Source organism: Protopterus annectens, chromosome 1.part2 (assembly GCF_019279795.1).
Source record: "Protopterus annectens isolate FY-2018-M chromosome 1.part2, PAN1.0, whole genome shotgun sequence".
Classification (NCBI taxonomy): Eukaryota; Metazoa; Chordata; order Ceratodontiformes; family Protopteridae; genus Protopterus; species Protopterus annectens.
The window spans coordinates 1,019,032,809-1,019,047,048 of NC_056727.1; positions in this window are offsets into that span (position 1 = coordinate 1,019,032,809).

A 14,240-nucleotide genomic window follows, 5' to 3' on the forward strand; every position below is an offset into this window, starting at 1 on the left:
AATAGGACATAGTTTTGAGCTTTTTATGGTTAATTGGGTAACTTGTTTAAATCAATTTGTTCATTTTCTATTGTTAGATATATATATATATATATATATATATATATATATATATATATATATATAAATTGTACTTTATTCATCTGCTTTTACTGTATTTGTGTTTCTTCCTACTTTATTACTAGGGGCATTGACTACAACTCTGATCTGCAATATATAACAATAAGCATCCTTTTCTGTGCATTTAAACTGTTTTTTGAGTGTATCTGCTTTATTTTCTAAATATATATATATATATATATATATATATATATATATATATATATATATATACTTGTTTTCTGCCTTTCTAAGCTAGTATAGTCCAGTTTTCAGGTTAGTGCTGAATTCAAGGCTGTGATACAAATCTCTGTGTTTGCCCAAACCTTACTTGGATAGAAGGAAGTTCTCTGTTCACCTGTGAAAGAGGGGAGCTTTAAGCAGCCTGTCTGTCTTTGGAGGAGTGGTTTCAGCCCAGAAATGAGTAGGTTATTGGCCATTTTGGGCTAATTTCTATCTCTTTCATTTCCCTGCTGTAAATACCGTATTTGCTCGGTTTTGCGCGCCGGTTAGCTAGGGTAAAACTATTCCCAGCTCCACAATGTCTCCTCTTCAATTTTTCCCTTGGAACTAGACAAACTTTCAACTTAAGAACTCAAGCCACTCATTTCTCAGCCTGGCACTTACTCAAAACCTATAGCAAGCACTTATAAACCCTAGCACTAGACCCTCCTGTACTGTACAGAAGGACAAGGCTCTCTGTTCGACCTTACCAGCCATCCAATAAAATAGTTCACTGTACCTATCCAGGCATGTCCAAAGGGCAGTTTCAGGTGTACTCTCCAGTCCAACTGATGAATCTGGGAATTTTGAGGCAATGTTACAACTGCCTCATGTACACAGACAACCCCCTCCTCCTACCACCAAACACTAATACATGTGAGAGATGCAATTATACAGCCAAACTGGAGGCTAAGCTCTCACAACCCAAGACTGGATCAGACAGTCAAGAAGAGAAGGGAAATACTTGCATCACACCACCAGTCTCACATAAACCCATTAAAGCAACACTGGAAAAAAACACACATAAATACATGAAAACATACTCGGAGGCTCTAAATAAAAATCTACAATACCAACAGAGACCTCCAAAGCAAACATCCAACCAACCTCCACCCCCCCAACACAAACCATGAAACACATACTTCACAAAACCCGTGTGCCATGCAATCACAGCCCTTAAGGCAAAATAACATACCCAACGTACTAGTAATAGGTGACTCCATAGTCAGGCACACGGACGTCTCTCTCACTAGGCTGAATAAGGAGAAGGTTACTGTTAGCTGCCTGTCTGGTGCCAGGATCCAACACATAACACAAGCACTCAGGTCACTACAGAACAAGTACAAATATGACTCTGTCATTGTCCATGTTGGTGTGAATGACCTGAGCCGTACCTCTCTGGACTACATGAAAAGAGACATGGAAGAGCTCTCTGATCACGTAGCCCAGGCCGGTATAACCCTGACCCTGAGTAGCATCCTGTCCTCACCAAGAATGATACCACCGTATAAAGAAAAAATTCTCAATTTCAACAACTGGCTAAGTTTCTGGTGTCATTCAAAGGGGATCCAGTGTCTGCCCACCTGGGATGACATGCTCAACAAGCCACGCTGCTTCACTAGAGATGGCTTGCACCTGTCACCCTTAGGCTTTCGAATACTGGCCAAGGCTCTTGCCACTCCCATAGTGCCTTTTTTAGGCAAGGCTCAAAAGACAAACCCACCGCCATAAATAGCACAAGTAAAAAAAAACTGAGGGTAATGCTACTCAATGCCAGAAGTCTGAACCTGAAAACGCATGCACTTGAGGCACTCCTCAGTATGGAGAAAATCAATATATGTGCAGTAACAGAAACCTGGTTTAAGGGTCCAGAGAGCACCCCAGCACTACCAGGCTACAACTCATACCATACATTTCAGCCACAGAACCCAAACCAAAATACAAAAGGCAGGGGTGTATCCATATTCATCAAGGATGCCCACACCTCCAGGTTAGTGGCACAGCATGATGCTTCAGAGATCATCCACGTGCAACTAACAATGGGAAAAACTGCAATTCAAATTGTAGCTTGCTACAGATCACCCACCATGTCCCAGGACCCCCATTCCACATTTCTGGAAACACTTGGAAATATAAAGGTCCTACCAAACACTCTAATATTGGGTGATTTCAATTACCCAAACATTAACTGGGAGAACTACTCAAGTACTAACTCCCTTGCCCAACATTTCCTAGAATTTATAAACTCAAACACCCTAGTTCAACTGGTAAACACTCCCACCAAAGGTGACAACATATTGGACCTGGTCATCACCAGCATGGGCGACTGCTGTTCCACACTGGAGGTCAACCCCTTGCTGGTTAGATCTGACCATAAACAAATCACTTTGGATATCCACATTCCACCCCCACCCCCGGACAAGAAAACCACTGTGAAAAGCCTTTCAAAAGCAAACTTCACGTTACTTAAGACAGAGGTGGAAAGTTTCATAGCCCCCATGCTGAAGGATAATGCTGTCCAAGCTGCAATATCCTTTACTAATGCATTCTATGGGCACCTACAAGAATACATGGATCATGCCATCCCAAGCAAAACCAAGACTCACTCCTCCAAGAAAAAGAAACCAGTCTGGTGGACTCCTGCCATGAACAAGCTATACAACAGAAGGAGGAAACTAGTACAGAAAAAAAAGTAAAATCCCAAGAAGGGAAGACATCCCCGATCAGTATCACCAAAAAACTATGATCCCTCATAAAATCATCCAAGGCGAGCTTTGAAAGAAAAATTGCCAAGGACTCCAAAGATAACCACAAGGCAATCTTTAGCTATGTCAAGAATTTAAGTGGCAATGCTCAGATCTGCTCGAAGATAGTGCAGAATGGCACAAAATACACTGAACCAACCAATATCGCCAACATCCTGCCAGACAGGTTCTGCGCAAACTTCATCCCCCCTCTCACCCACAAGAGGGCCCATAACCATACCAGAAGAATGTAGATTCCCTGAAATCACAGACACTCAGGTTAAAACAGCCCTCTCCAAAGCCAAAAACACAGCATCAATGGGACCAGACAGTGCCCCAGGCTGTGTCCTACATGAGCTCAAAGATGAACTAACCCCTCACCTAAACACACTGTTCAAACTCAGCCTCTCCACAGGCTATGTACCCATAGAGTGGCACAGAGCAGTGGTTATTCCACTCCACAAAGGTGGAGCCACAACAGACCCTGGGAACTATCACCCTATAAGCCTGACTAGCTTGGTCTGCAAGGCTATGGAGCGCATCATCATGGAGCTCATTAACAGAGACATTGGGAACCTCCAAACACTGCACCCTACCCAGTTCAGCTTTGTTAAGGGCAGATCATGCCTCCTAAACCTGGTGGACATATTTAAGACAGTTACCAAGACTATAGATGAGGGAAAGGTGGTACACACAGCCTACCTAGACCTCGCAAAGGCCTTCAACACCATTCCCCATGCTGGTATTATAGACAAGCTCACCAGCCTGAACATAAACCCCTACGTCACAAGATGGGTTGCCAACTGGCTCATGGACAGAACCCACATGGTGAGAGTTGCGGGAGCTAGGTCTGACTCTAAATTGGTTACAAGTGGAGTTCCCCAGGGCTCAGTCCTAGGACCCCTCCTGTTCGGCATATACCTCTCAGAGGTACAGGCAAGCACAGGAGGACTATGGCTGACCAAGTTCGCAGATGACTGCAAACTAGGGGCTATAACTGACTCTCCGGCTGACACAGACATCCTCCAAAAGGGTCTCACTGAGATAGATACCTGGTGTCAAAATCATGGCCTCAAGCTAAATGCCAAAAAGTGCATAGTCATCCCCTTTGGAAAAAACAAAGTACCCACAAACTACCACATAGGTGGTAGTCCCTTAAATACGGAAGATGTAATAAGGGTTCTGGGGACTAAAGAAGATAGTACTCTCACCTTTGATAATCACATTGCCAAACTGGTTAGAAAATCCTTCTACATGGCCCACCTTAATCACAAAAGGATTTGCATCCAGATCAAAAGAGGTCATTGTGCCCCTCTACTCATCACTCATCAGACCCATCATAGAGTACAACGCCCCATTTGGGATGTACCTTACAAGACACCTGCAACAGCTGGAAAGACCACAGAAGTACCTCACCAAGAGGATCACTGCCTCAAGCAGATGCCCTATGCAGCTCGACTGAAGAAATTACAGCTGTACTTGGTTGCATACCGCCTACTCAGAGGTGATCTCTGCCTGACATACAAGGCCATGTCCAACCCAGAATTGATGGACATGTTCCACCTAAAGAAAACTTTATCCCCACAAGCCACATGCTCTAGGAATCTAAACCTCACCACAACAATAAATAGGACGTGCTGGAGGGATAGATTCTTGTCCCAGAGACTTCCCATGCTTTGGAACAAGATCTCAATTTACACTAGGCAGAGCTCCTCACTAACACTCTTCAAAAGAAATCTTGACGAGTGGATGGGAAACAGAAAGTTTACCTCGGGGATCACTTCAGTGGCTCTGCTGAACATAGGCACAGGGAACTAATCTAAGGGGGTGGCAAAAGCCAACACATTCTGGCTAGGCTTATAAATGCATTCGGGCAGATAGCCTAGTACCTACCTATGAACCTATGAACTTATATAAAGTCTCAGACTAAGGGAAGACAGTCCTCAAGCTCTTGGTTAATTAGCTAATGAACTGTTATCTGTGTTGGTTCAATGTTCACTTGTGCTACCGCCATTCCTATAATGACCTCAGGTGGACGCAAGTAGTGTTTGAATATTATTCAGTTACTACTGTGTTGCAGCCCCTGTTGCTGCAAGCATTTTCACTAGCTGTAACTCTCAAAGTTTTGTTGTGCTTTTTGCCTTTATCATCAGATGCAACTGATTGTATTACCATGAGCCTAATGATTATAAATCATGACCAGCTTTCAGACAGGCTTACTACCATCTCATTATGTAATCCGACTGAGCGTCTTCATTTGCATTTCATTAGCTCATTTTCCTATAACTACTAGTTCTGTGAATCACTACCTACTTCCATATTCTCACTTCCTGTATCATTTCATTGATAAATGCCAACCAATATTTGTTGCCATATAATTGCAGAGGACTACTGGAAAGATGAAGTGGCCTTTTGATATGCAAAATGTTAGTGTTTCTTACTTGGACAACTTTGAAAACTACTGAGCTCCATATTACTTGGATGAATTGCACATAACCATCACATATTTGACTGGAAAATAATAAATTCTGCAAAATGACTACTTGTCTAAATGACAGTTTGAGGCATAGCTGATTAGTTTCTGTTTAATCTTCATAAACCAAGTGAGATCTAGATTAACTCTCAAGATGTAATTTTTGTAGATGTTTAGAAGTTATGTACCTTTTAACAGACATGCCTTTTTACTAGTAATAACTTGATCTCATATAGTAGCAAGTCTCATCAAGCCATGCCTCTCACCTGCTATAATTTAGTCACAGATCTAGGATTTCGATCTTTACGTTCACTCTTACTTCTCCTGGACTTACTGAGTTCCTCATGTAGTCAGACTTCTTTATGAGTAAATATGTTACTAAATACGTAAAATAAGCCAATACAAACCTATCAATAACTCTGTAGGATCTACCATACAAAGTTGTTCTGTTGTGAAAAATAAGAAAGGTATCTTCTTTCTTTTAAACTGACTGTTATGATTTTTAAAAGCCACTGTTATGATTTTTAATTTTCAGAAGTTGAGAAGTATGGTTCATGCCCATAATCTTTCAGTATACATTTACAGCACATATTTTATTAAAGGAATGCCAATTCAATTACTATTCCTGAAAAAGTGAGAATGTGGCTCCTGCAATATTTGTATTGCTCATCAAGATACTCACAGATGTCATGGAACTTATGGATGTGTTCCCAGTTTCCATGAGTTCCATACTGTTAATAGTTATTGCAGGAGGCAGTACATGAAACACATTCCCCAAGGAGGTTAGAACTGTTTTTGTAAAGAAATATTAGCAGGACAATGCTCTGCTGCTTGATGAAAAACTTGTAGGAATATTTAAGTAAGGGAGCTATGGGAGGCAAAGGTCCCTACATGGGGACTCAAGGGGGTTCTCCACAGCAAAATATGATTTTTTGCTGTTTATATATGTCTTGCATTTGTACACATGACTGAGCATATGAGTTTAGGTACTATTAGTTTTTGTGCTATCAGACATACAGTGTTGGGCTATCTAGTTTTTGAGGAGATTTAGTAGATCTGATGCTGCCACATACTGTGTCTCCCTTCCTATAGACAGATAAACAATTATACTATTGGAGCACTCATGCATTAACGTGCATTCTAGATAGATATCTAGCAGTACTAGATTGTCATAGGATTACTGTACATCACAAGATCTAAACCTTTCAGACATTACTATTTTGTAACTTATTGGATTTTAGAGTTAATAGGTATCCTCATAGCCAGGCGTAGGCATAGGCCAACTAGATGGCCGCCTAGGGCGCCGCTCTAGCAGAGGTGCTTTTCCAGTAATCTAAAGATGGTAAACCAAGATGGGGGCACTGGGTGGTTTTGTGGGGCACTGTGGAGCCATTTTGCCCAGGGCACCGGTTTATCCTTCTGGAACTGTATGAACTGCCCATGTATCTGGCAGGCAGTCTCATAATGACTGCAGGATATAAAAAACTGTTTCAGTGATGTTTTTATCATACCACTGGTTATGATCCTCTGTGCTTTGCTGTACTCTGTGTATGGTAGTGGAGTGTTTCATGTTTCTCCATTGCTGTGCATCCATGGATTTGGTATATATACGCACATAGAAATATTTCAAGTACCGGCAATAATGCCCTTCTAGCCTGCCAGAATAATAAAACAGTTGTTCCCATAATGTGTCCAAGCTGTTCTTAAAATATTTAAACTAGTGCTTCCTTTAATGTAGTTTAGTAAGCTGTTCCATGCATCAGCTGTTCAGTCAGAGAGCCAATTAGTAAACGTCTCATTCCTGTAGAATCTTCTACATAGGTTGTCTGACAACTCTCCATAACACCAAACATTCCCAGAGATAGTTGTCTCTAAATGCCCTATATACCTGAATAGGATCTCCTAAATATTTATAATAGAATCTGTACAAGTTCAGATATTTTGGGCTTTCATAATAAATTAGATTTTCATATCCATGGATGCTCTTGGTATATTTCTGCTGTACTCTTTCCAGCTTACTCATGCTTATTTTCTTATAAGGTTTCTGTGCTGTTATTCCATAATCAAGTTTGTGTCTAATGTAGTTAAAAGGCAATGACTTAATAATTTCTGATTTCCTAGACTTTATAAACCTTTTTTATACAACCTATAGTTCTATAACTATCATTTAGCAATTGACTGAAATGATTAGAAAAACTCAAACCTGGATCTACACAGGTCTTTAATTGAATCTACAGTTTCAGTCACTGTGTGCTGTATTAAATATCCGCCTTTCAATTTATGTCTCCCAAATCTCATGCTTAATTTTTGATGTCTTTATCGGCATATTATTCTCTTGTGCCCAAATGGTCAATTTAGTCAAGTTCTTTCACAGACATGCCCGATCTGTAACACATGTAATAAGTTTACCCAATTTCAGGCCATCTGCATGCAGATTGTAGAATACCTCAGATGAAAAAGATAGATCTAAAAGATTCAATCTAAACAAGTAAGGGCCTAGGACAGAGTCCTGTGGACATGCTTACTGTAACCAAGAGTCACCTGTCCATTTGCTGTATGATACTTGCCATGTCCTATATGTAAGTCATGCATCTATCCATCTTATAAAGAGTAAATCAATATCTAGTTGTAATTTATTGATCAGTGTTTTGCGGTATGACCCTGTCAAATATTGAAGTTAAACCTATATAAATTACATCACAGCACAATTTTCATTCATAGCTGTTATTATGTTATAAAACATCATGTTACATGTGGTAATAAATCTGTTTTCAACATATGCATGCTGATATATGGATTCAATTCCCAAACTTTCCAGTTCTAACAATAACTTATCGAATATTACCTTCTCCATTATTTTTCCACAACATGAAAGTAGGATTAATGCTCTGGGTTTGTCCTACTCCCCTTTCCCTTAAAGACAGATTTAATAAGTGCATGTCTCCAATATTGAGGAATCTCCACATATTTATATAATATAATAAACAATAGATATAATGATACTATAAGTTCTTGCTGAAGTGTCAAGTCATTATTACTTATTTCATCACCTCCAGTGCTTTGTTTGGATCCAGTTTACATAGTTCTTTTTCAATATAATCTACTAGAACAAATCTACACACAGTTTGTCAATTTGCATGCCTTTACTCTTTCCGCATCTTATCTATAAAATGGATTGCTTTTATGCTCAATATCTTTATACACATTTTCTTCCAAATTTTCTTGAGCTTCTCTCACACTATGCGTAATTTGTTTGTCCAGCTTGTTTATTTCAGTTTTCAAAGTTGTAGTTCAACCTCTTTACCATTTCTTATATTTGTTGTCTCTCGTCTTAACCAGGTAACTTGTTCTTATGAAAATATATCCCCTTGACATTGTATGCCTAGATCCTGATGTTAAATATATATATATATATATTGCACTCAATTTCTCTTTCAAAACATTCCACATTCCTTTTGCAGTTTTTCCACTGAAGGCATCACTACAATTAGTTTAGTTGTTATAAGTAAGAAGGTGTCCACAGGGCCAAGCTCCCTACTGGGCCCAGGGAGCTTACTCACTACAAAAATGCATTTTCTGTTGGAATTTTGATTTATATTTTCTGATTAAATTTATAACATTTCATCTTGCTTACCTGACAAATATATGTTGAATGCATCTTCCATTCATACTGTATAGCCCTTTTTATTCTTTACAACAAAAGACCTAAGTTCTTCTGTTGTACGAATCACAAATGATTCTCATTATCATGACTGCTGAATTATGGCTGTATCTTCAGATTAGATAGCATATTGAAATGTGTGTCAAGTTAATACTTCTATCTCTGCTGATTAAGTTACAAAAAATGTGACTCTGCCTTTATTGTCTGGCATTAGCAAAGAGGCTCAAGTGTGCGGGTTATACTTTCACTTTTTTATTTTTTTTATACTTTTACTTTTTTATTTTTTTTATACTTTCACTTTTTTATTTTTTTATACTTTCACTTTCTTTCCATCACCCAGTGGTGTTTCAGGTTCCTTTTCTTGCTGGGATACAATAATAGTAGCTGAGTAGCTAGCTGGTGGGGCACACAGGACATATGAAATAAGAGCACCAAAACACCATACCAATAAAGTATAGAATGCACCAACAACTGATCTAGAAACGTAGAGATCAAAGCTCTGCTGCAGAGCATTTCAACATTCTACATTTGTAAAGTGACAATCCCAATACCTCCTGCTAGCATGCTCTTTTATTAGAGTCATTACTGGGTGAATGAGTCTCATTCATTTTACTGATGGCATGGGCTTCTATCAATGTGCATAAGCTTAGGCTAGTCTTCCATAAACATTTAGACCCTATTCTTGAACCCTGTGTATGGCAGTGTAGGGCATCACTCACTAGTGAATGGTGGACAAAAACATTATAATTCATAAAAGTACTTGTATAATGGAAATAGATCCCACATGAAGTCTTTCTCCATGGCACAGGTATAATGACACAAGCAGAGCCAACTATGGAAATGACCCCCCCCCCCCGAGTGTATGCATTCCATAAAGCATGCAGCACTGCTGTACTCACTATGTGCCATAGTGTAAACTATAGGAGTCCACTGGAGTACAAACAGCTTTTGCAGCTCTTGTGACTGCACTTATTCATCTTCCCTACAAGTATGTTACTCAGCTGATAGTAATGAGCACCATACTAACGTTGTGACAGTGTAATCCACCCCCCCCCCCCACACACACACCACTATTGCATGGCAGGAAAATCCTTGCCAACAAAAAAATCTAAATCATCCTGCAATGTAAACATGTTAGCATGCACTACATTCTCCTGTACTCACAGTGTGATGCTGGTGATCTCCTGTCAGTAGGAGACCCCACAACTTCATATCCCCTCATTGTCATATTATGGAAATGATGCAAGTGCCACTGACATGCATAATGACTGTGACATATTTGTAAATCACAGTCTTTTTTGGTACATAGCCTAGTGACTAAGGCAGCTATAGAGAGTAAAGTATACCTTACCGAGTAGCTACTATAGCTACTTGATAAGGCATGTTCTGTATATCCCAGCTGCCTTACCCACTAGTGTTGTGTTGCAGCATCAGGCGACACAGCAGTGTATGCCATTACTGAGCACAGGAGTGCCTAATACACATTAGTCTGATTGTGCTGTTCATGAACACAAGAATTTCACAGTGCACCACAGAGGACTACCATTGTGGTAACATATAGAGCACAAGCTGCAGGGTGAATTTATGTATCTGTACCCTGTACTCATTCACAATGAACAGTGTGTAGTTGCATAGACATTTACAATGTCTCAGAACTGCACACCAGTATGTCTAGTACACTTTTGTGTGCTTTGTGGTCCCATGCTACAGACTGAAATGAAATTACAGGACTTGACTAAAGCTTTACCTAGAGCTTTTATGCACCTCCCATTATGTAGTCCCTATTTTGACAAGGTCAAGTGCAAAACAGGCTACAGCCCTCATTCTGATACTTGAATATACAACTTGAGGGACCAAGACCTCTCTGATAATAACTATTCAATATCAATTTAATTATTAGGTGAAACAATGATGAGTTAGGTTTGAAATGACATTTCTCAGCCTCAACATACGATATACATTTATTGTTATGGTGTCAGGGAGAAATTTGATGCATCCAACCATGTCCCAAGATTCTCACTCCATGTTCCTAAGCACCCTGGAAACTATTAGGGTCCAACCCAACACTCTCATACTAGGTCACTTCAACTACCCCTCCATCAACTGGGAAAACTACTCATGCACCAATACACTGGCCCACCACTTCCTGGAATTCATCAATTCCAATGCCTTGGACCAGCTCATTCTTACCCCCACTAGAGGAAGCAACATCCTTGACCTGGTTATTACAAACATGGACAACCGTTGCTCTACACCAATAGTCAATTCCTCCCTAGTTAGATCAGACCATAAACTAATCACCATTGAAATCCATATCTCACCCACACCCCCTGCAAAGGTAACCACCATGGAAAACTTCTCCAAAGCTGACTTTGGGCTCCTAAAAACAGAGGTAGCTAACTTCCTGGCACGCATGTCAATGGAAAATAGATGCATGACTGCCGAGTCATACACCAATGCACTGTACGAACACATACATAAATGCATGGAACTAGCCATACCCAACAGAACCAAGATGCTCTCCTCCATAAAAGGAAGCCAATCTGGTGGTCCCCTGCCATTAATAAACTCTACAATAGAAGGAAGAAATTTTTGCAGAAAAAGTTGAAGTCCCAAGACTGGAAAGATTCCCTTATTAGCCTTAACATAAAGTTGAGATCCCTCAGAACTGCAGCAGACATTAAAAACAACCACAAAGCCTTCTATAGTTATATCAAGAATCTCCATGGCCATACCCAGGTTTGCTCTGAGTTAATGCACAATGGTACCTCCAATACTGAGCCAACAAATATTGCCAATATACTGGCTGACAGATTCAGTGCCAACTTTACCCCCCTCTCTCTCCCCAAAAGGACCAATCACAATACCGGAGGAATGCCAGGCACCCAGCATTACTGCAGCACAGGTTAAAGCTGCATTGTCCAAGGCCAAGAATAAACCTTCCATGGGACCCAAAATATCCCTGGATGTATTCTACATGAACTAAAAAGTGAACTGGCGCCACATCTGTGTGCCCTGTTCAATCACAGCCTCACCTCAGGTTTTGTCCCTACCGAATGGTGCACTGCTACGGTCATCCCTCTCCATAAAGGGGAGCGATTACAGACCCTGGAAATTATCGCCCCATTAGCCTGACAAGTCTGATATGTAAGGCTATTGAGTGCATCATCATGGACCTAATTAACAAGGATATAAGGAATCTTCAAACTCTAGATCCCACTCAATTTGGTTTTGTGAAAGGTAGATCATTGCCTGCTCAACCTGGTTGACGTTTTTGAGTCAGTCACCAGAGCTGTGGATGAGGGCAAGGCAGTTCATACAGCCTACATTGATCTGGCCAATGCCTTTGATACCATTCTCCCCTCAGGAATTATTCATAAACTCACCAATCTAGGCATCAACCCCTATATCACTAGGTGGGTTGCAAATTGGCTCACAGATAGAACTCACAGTGTGAAAGTAGCGGACTCCAAGTCAGACTGCTGACCAGTCACGAGTGGAGTCCCACAGGGATTGGTCCTGGGTCCTCTCCTGTTTGGCATCTACTTCTTAGAAGTCCAGGCCAACACAGAAGGACTCTGGCTGACCAAGTTCTCAGATGACTGCTAGCTGGGAGCCATTGTTAACTCCCCAAGTGATGTAGACATCCTAAAGAAAGGCCTCACTAAGGCCAATGACTGGTGTCGGAACCATGGCCTTAAGCGTGGAAACCATGGCCTTAAGCTTAATGCCAAAAAATGCATCGTCATCCCCTTTGGGAAAAACTCAGTTCCCACTAATCACCACAGCGATGGGAGCTCACTGAACACTGAAGGCATTATAAGAGATCTGGGGACACAGGTTGACAGCATCCTCTCCTTCGGCTACCACATTGCCACTGTGGTCAGAAAGTCCTTCTATATGGCACACCTCATTACCAAGGGTTTTGCATCCAAGAAGAAAAAGGTCATCATCTCTCTCTACTCTTCCCTCATTAGGGCAATCATCAAGTATAATGCCCTATTTGGCATGTACCCCACTAGACACATGCAAGAGGTGGAAAGGCCACAAAAGTACCTCACAAAGAGGATTCTATGTTCATTATGTTCATGGACAGACTCAAAAAAACTCCAGCTTTTCTCTGTCTCATATCGTCTACTAGGAGGGGATCTCTGCTTGGCTTACAAAGCCATATCTGACCCAGCTCTGTTACAAATACTATATCTAAGAAATCCCAATCCCTCCGCACCACACAGTCCAGAGACCGCAGCCTCATTACCACAATCAACAGAACATGCTGGAGGGACAGGTTCATAACCGAGAGACTGCCCATGGTCTGGAATAGACTTCCCATACATGTCAAGCAGAGCACTTCACTGGCCGTCTTCAAGAGAAATCTTGATGAATGGATGGGAACTAGACAGTTCACCCTGGGGATCACTCCAGTGGCTCTACTTGATACAGGCACTGGGAACGAATGCTGGGCAACACGATACCAGGGCATTTCTATGGGCTAGGCTTGTAAAGGTTCCAGGGCCATTAACCTAGTACACACCTATGAACCTATTAGCAACTGACAAGTTAAACTGCCATCACAAATAGGGTTGCCACCTTTCATCATGGCTAAAACTGGAGTAAAGCCACACCCCTCGCTTCATCAGTAACCACGTCCATCCCACCCCTCCCCCTGCCCACATCCCGCTCATTTTGTGATGTCACGATGACATCACTGTGAGGAACGCCCTCTTTTTCCATTCCTGCTGCCTCCTTTCGGCTGATTTACTGTGCTTTTCTGTAAAAAAAAGCATAGTAAATCAGCCGATTTACAAACTTTGATAGTCTGTTTCCTTTTTGAAACAGAATACCAGAGTTTGCACAGTGTTTTCCAGACTACCGGAGAATAAGTTTGATTTCTGGATAGTCCGGAAAAACAACGGAGGGGTGGCAACCCTAATCACAAACTGTTGATGCTGTTCATAAACATTGTGTACAATGATGTAGAGCAGCGATGACATAGAATGGTATGCCAAAGGCATTCATGATTTAGAGTCAAAGATACACTGCAAGCAGTCTTATCCCCTTATATAGCCAGAGTTCTGTGTGCGCAGAGTAGATATGGAAATGACCCTCCTCCCTGATCATTTGTAGATCTCAAACACAAAATCATTTCTTTACCAGCTAGTCACAGTGGAGTAATCTTTTGGACTTCTACTGCATACAGTCATATGGTTTTGAACTTGCCAGCACAGTGATTCCCCTTCCCTGCTGATATATCAGTATA